Source organism: Tribolium castaneum, unplaced genomic scaffold (genome assembly GCF_031307605.1).
Source record: "Tribolium castaneum strain GA2 unplaced genomic scaffold, icTriCast1.1 ptg000089l, whole genome shotgun sequence".
NCBI lineage: Eukaryota > Metazoa > Arthropoda > Insecta > Coleoptera > Tenebrionidae > Tribolium > Tribolium castaneum.
In genome coordinates, this window is record NW_026986686.1 from 25,001 (window position 1) to 30,655 (window position 5,655).

General features: G+C 42.7%; 3 non-coding genes across 3 annotated transcripts in view; all 3 read right to left on the minus strand.

The window, feature by feature from the left end:
• LOC135267769 (large subunit ribosomal RNA) overlaps positions 1-789 on the minus strand; it is a 3,925-nt gene extending 3,136 nt beyond the window's left edge. The window contains exon 1 of the ribosomal RNA XR_010336142.1: positions 1-789. This exon is cut by the window's left edge and continues 3,136 nt beyond it. This is a non-coding gene — a ribosomal RNA (large subunit ribosomal RNA).
• Positions 790-1,266: 477 nt separating this feature from the next.
• On the minus strand, positions 1,267-1,423 carry LOC135267767 (5.8S ribosomal RNA). Its single transcript, XR_010336140.1, has one exon. It is a non-coding gene; the product is annotated as a 5.8S ribosomal RNA (ribosomal RNA).
• A 2,060-nt stretch (positions 1,424-3,483) lies between these two features.
• LOC135267772 (small subunit ribosomal RNA) lies at positions 3,484-5,406 on the minus strand. Its single transcript, XR_010336145.1, has one exon. It is a non-coding gene; the product is annotated as a small subunit ribosomal RNA (ribosomal RNA).
• Positions 5,407-5,655: the final 249 nt, after the last annotated feature.

Sequence of the window (5,655 nt, forward strand, 5' to 3'; positions counted from 1 at the left end):
TAGACTCCTTGGTCCGTGTTTCAAGACGGGTCCTGAAAGTACCCAAAGCTATAGCGTCGCAGATCGGCGTTTCAACCGAGTCTGTCCGAGAACTCATTGGCGAACAGCCATTCGTAGACAGAACCGACACCAGGTGCGATTACCGTCATAAACGAACGCGCTTGCCAATGGTCGGACGCTAACTGTGTAGCGGCCCGGCGCCATATGCATACCTTCGAGCGAGTCGACCGGGAAACACCGCGGGTTCGTCCGAAACGGCGAACCGTTCGAACGGGCTCCACCGCGGGCCTTAGATCGACACCCAAAGGATCGCGACGTCCTACTGGGGGAGAAGTGCACGCGTTCGACTTCGGTTCGCATAAACAAAAGGCGCGAACGACGCGTACGCCGTTCGTCGCACGATCATTTAGCGCCCTCACGGTACTTGTTCGCTATCGGTCTCGTGGTCATATTTAGCCTTAGATGGAGTTTACCACCCACTTAGGGCTGCACTCTCAAGCAACCCGACTCTGAGGAGAGATCCTCCCGTTATCGGCAACGGTCACTACGGGCCTGGCACCCTCTATGGGCTGTGGCCCCGTTCAAGATGGACTTGGACGCGTCGCACAATCTCGGGATGACGGATCCTCCCTAACACCACATTTCCCGGCGTCCGGTTTCGGCCGCGGGATTCAGTGCTGGGCTTTTTCCTGTTCGCTCGCCGCTACTAAGGAAATCCTAGTTAGTTTCTTTTCCTCCGCTTAATAATATGCTTAAATTCAGCGGGTAGTCTCACCTGCTCTGAGGTCGCAAATATAAATTTGCCTTTATTTTGTCAGACGATAATTACACGTATTCCGTTTATATGGCTGCCTCCAAACAATTTCAAACATCGATCTGACGTCGTTGCGAGAATGTTGTTGTTGTTAATTATAGTGCATAAAATATGCATATAAACAACTTTAACGTCTCGGACACGACGATCGCTTCGTTCGAAATTTAAGCGTTGTGGCTGCTTTTTAATATCGGACGTGCTACGTCTAAACCAACTTGTACCAACAAACTAATAAGAATGTCAGCCGCTATTGCGTTTTAGGATGCCGCGTTATTTTTTTATATTGTTTTTATTGTTGTCTACGTTGCATAATATTTTATTATGACAACCGACAATCAATTAACAATTATAGTAACGCGTCATATTTGCACCCAACACGCTCCGACGTAATTGTCTACACAACATTGTGCGCTGTGTTTAAGACAAAAACCGAGCAGTCTTTGAAATTGACACGACCCTCAGCCAGGAGTGGTCCGGGAACAGTATATCCGAGGACCGCAATGTGCGTTCGAAATGTCGATGTTCATGTGTCCTGCAGTTCACAAGTTGACGCGCAATTAGCTGCGTTCTTCATCGACCCACGAGCCAAGTGATCCACCGTTCAGGGTAATCTTTTCAAACAAATTTAAAATATTATTACATAACGCACCGTTCCACATCGAAATCGTTTCATCATCACACAACAACAAAAATAACTACTTAAGGTTATTACAATTGTGATGTATATGTGAGAAACGGACCAATCGAAAGAAACGTTCGGCGTTATATTTTATAATATTTTATTTAATTAAAGTGGCATTTGTTTCTACTTATCGAAAAGAGTATGCAGTTATAGTTTAAGTTTACATAAAGAATAACCCGATGATATTAACGTTTTATAAATACGTATATATATATCTATTAGGTTTTTTTTCTCTATCAACTTTGTCTATAAAACTCTGCTCCTTTTGCGATAAGCATTATGTATATTTATTAAATAGAAAATATGTCGAAAAACCAGACGTTTTCTTCAAACAAACGCCACAGCTGCAAACTTAATCACAACAATATTTACCAAACAATACAATTGTAGGGTGTTTTGTGTGATACGTCGTTTGGTGGGCATTCTAAGAACGTCCGTCGACATAAAAACGAATCAAAAGAAAAGCACAGGCAGTGCAAAACGTTCCTTCGTCAGTCGGGCGTATATCATTTAAAACCCACAGAATCTAAAAAAGTTAATAAACTTTTTTATTTAGATTCCTACGGTTCGTCGCGTCGTTAAAGTAAATTATTACTTCGACGCATGCGGAACCCAGGTACCCGAAAACCGTAAGCCTAAGCGTTTTTTTCCAAACATCACTCACTATCGATAAAGTAAATTGATTTTATGTATTTATAAATGTGCGTTTGTATGTATAGTAGTATAGTAGTAGTATATTTTGTTATTGGTTGTTTCGAGCTTTTTATTGTTATAAAACGTTTTTGTAGTCTTGTACATAAAGTACAGACGAATAGACAGCCCCTTTTATTTATTAATAAACTCCAACCATTTACAAATTGAATTACAACTACAACATCTCTTTTACACATTAATTATACACCATCTTTATTTTCTTTTTTCCGAAGCGAATACGATGAAGAAAATACGCAAAGACTGGCTTACAAAACCGTAAGCCTAAGCGTTTATTTTTCAAACATCACTCACCATCGGTTAAGTAAAATGATGGTATGTATAAATGTGTATTTGTATGTACAGTAGCGTATTAATTTTGTTGTTGGTTGTTTCGAGTTTATTTATTATTATGGTTTGTATGTATAAAGTTTTAGTCTTGTACATAAAGTACAGACGAATAGACAGCCCCTTTTATTTATTAATAAACTCCAACCATTTACAAATTAAATTACAACTACAACATCTCTTTTACACATTAATTATACACCATCTTTATTTTCTTTTTTCCGAAGCGAATACGATGAAGAAAATACGCAAAGACTGGCTTACAAAACCGTAAGCCTAAGCGTTTATTTTTCAAACATCACTCACCATCGGTTAAGTAAAATGATGGTATGTATAAATGTGTATTTGTATGTACAGTAGCGTATTAATTTTGTTGTTGGTTGTTTCGAGTTTATTTATTATTATGGTTTGTATGTATAAAGTTTTAGTCGTGTACATAAAGTACGATCGTATTGGCAGACACCATTATTATTCATTCATTCATTCTTGTTTGTTATTATAAATAACTCCAACCATATACAAATACTACAACAACAACAACAACATCTCTTGCACATTAATTATACACCACCACTGTGTATTAGTACTTTTTTTCGAAGCGAATACGATGATGGAAATACGCTAAGACCGGCACTGCGAAAGCAATAATAAAACGTTAGCACATAACCATCTTTCGACAATATTGATTCGTGTTAATGTTCGAAAAAATTCTTTGAAAACGTCGTTTACGGCACGTTTACAATCGATTTATAAAATAAATCGAAAAACGTAACAACAGATCCGCTTAATGCAAGACGACCCGTTGTTGCTTTTCCGTTCGACGCATAATAAAGAATTTTGTATGAGAATTGATCATCATACGAATAGTGTATGTATGTGTGTTTTTTGTTGATCAGCACAGACAAAATGTGTGTGTATGTGTGACAACTAAACAACAACATTTACACGTTAATGATCCTTCCGCAGGTTCACCTACGGAAACCTTGTTACGACTTTTACTTCCTCTAAATGATCAAGTTTGGTCATCTTCCCAGCAACATCGGCAACGTCGAAACGCCACCGCGCACCGGTCCGAAGACCTCACTAAATCATTCAATCGGTAGTAGCGACGGGCGGTGTGTACAAAGGGCAGGGACGTAATCAACGCGAGCTTATGACTCGCGCTTACTGGGAATTCCTCGTTCATGGGGAACAATTGCAAGCCCCAATCCCTAGCACGAAGGAGGTTCAGCGGGTTACCCGGACCGCTCGGTCAGGGAGGACACGCTGATTCCTTCAGTGTAGCGCGCGTGCGGCCCAGAACATCTAAGGGCATCACAGACCTGTTATTGCTCAATCTCGTGCGGCTAGAAGCCGCCTGTCCCTCTAAGAAGAATTGTTTGTACGCCGACAGTAAAAACCGCACATAGAGACCGGGCGAACCCGGCTCCAGCCGGCATTTGGGATGTCGAAATACGCCTATTTAGCAGGCTAGAGTCTCGTTCGTTATCGGAATTAACCAGACAAATCGCTCCACCAACTAAGAACGGCCATGCACCACCACCCACCGAATCAAGAAAGAGCTCTCAATCTGTCAATCCTTCCGGTGTCCGGGCCTGGTGAGGTTTCCCGTGTTGAGTCAAATTAAGCCGCAGGCTCCACTCCTGGTGGTGCCCTTCCGTCAATTCCTTTAAGTTTCAGCTTTGCAACCATACTTCCCCCGGAACCCAAAAGCTTTGGTTTCCCGGAAGCTGCCCGCCGAGTCATCGGAGGAACGTCGGCGGATCGCTAGCTGGCATCGTTTATGGTTAGAACTAGGGCGGTATCTGATCGCCTTCGAACCTCTAACTTTCGTTCTTGATCAATGAAAGCGTTTTTGGCAAATGCTTTCGCTTCTGTCCGTCTTGCGACGATCCAAGAATTTCACCTCTAACGTCGCAATACGAATGCCCCCATCCGTTCCTATTAATCATTACCTCGGGGTTCCGAAAACCAACAAAATAGAACCGAGGTCCTATTCCATTATTCCATGCACACAGTATTCAGGCGAAGTTTTAGCCTGCTTTAAGCACTCTAATTTGTTCAAAGTAAACGTGCCGGCCCACCTCGACACTCAATGAAGAGCACCGCGGCGGGATTGAGTTGGGCCGCCCTCTCGAGCTAAGCCCACCGGCAGGACGTCCCGCGAAACGCCAGTTAACACCGCGAACGATGAACCGGCGGCGCGGGACACAAATTCGACTACGAGCTTTTTAACCGCAACAACTTTAATATACGCTATTGGAGCTGGAATTACCGCGGCTGCTGGCACCAGACTTGCCCTCCAATTGATCCTCGTTAAAGGGTTTAGAGTGTACTCATTCCGATTACGGGGCCTCGGATGAGTCCCGTATCGTTATTTTTCGTCACTACCTCCCCGTGCCGGGAGTGGGTAATTTGCGCGCCTGCTGCCTTCCTTGGATGTGGTAGCCGTTTCTCAGGCTCCCTCTCCGGAATCGAACCCTGATTCCCCGTTACCCGTTACAACCATGGTAGGCGCAGAACCTACCATCGACAGTTGATAAGGCAGACATTTGAAAGATGCGTCGCCGGTGCGAGACCGTGCGATCAGCGTAAAGTTATTCAGATTCACCAAGTTGTACGATGACGGCGAAACCGCCACCGATTGGTTTTGATCTAATAAAAGCGCTCCTTCCGTCTCCGGTCGGAGCTCTGTTTGCATGTATTAGCTCTAGAATTACCACAGTTATCCAAGTAAATGTGGGTACGATCTAAGGAACCATAACTGATTTAATGAGCCTTTCGCGGTTTCACCTTAATTTGGCTTGTACTGAGACATGCATGGCTTAATCTTTGAGACAAGCATATGACTACTGGCAGGATCAACCAGGGAACTGTGTTTTTGTGTTTTTTGAGACAGACGAGAGAATAAAATACTCATCATCATCGTTTATAAAGATGAAGAATATGCGCGTTTGTGCGAAACAATCTAACATATAAGAAAGTAACGCCACGCTGTTTCTTCTTTTCTTCGTACGATATAGAGATAAATGTATCGTCATCATCGTCGTCGTAGTCGTTAAACACCACAACACATATATCGGTCAATAAAGGCATAATAATAATATTTATAATATTATTT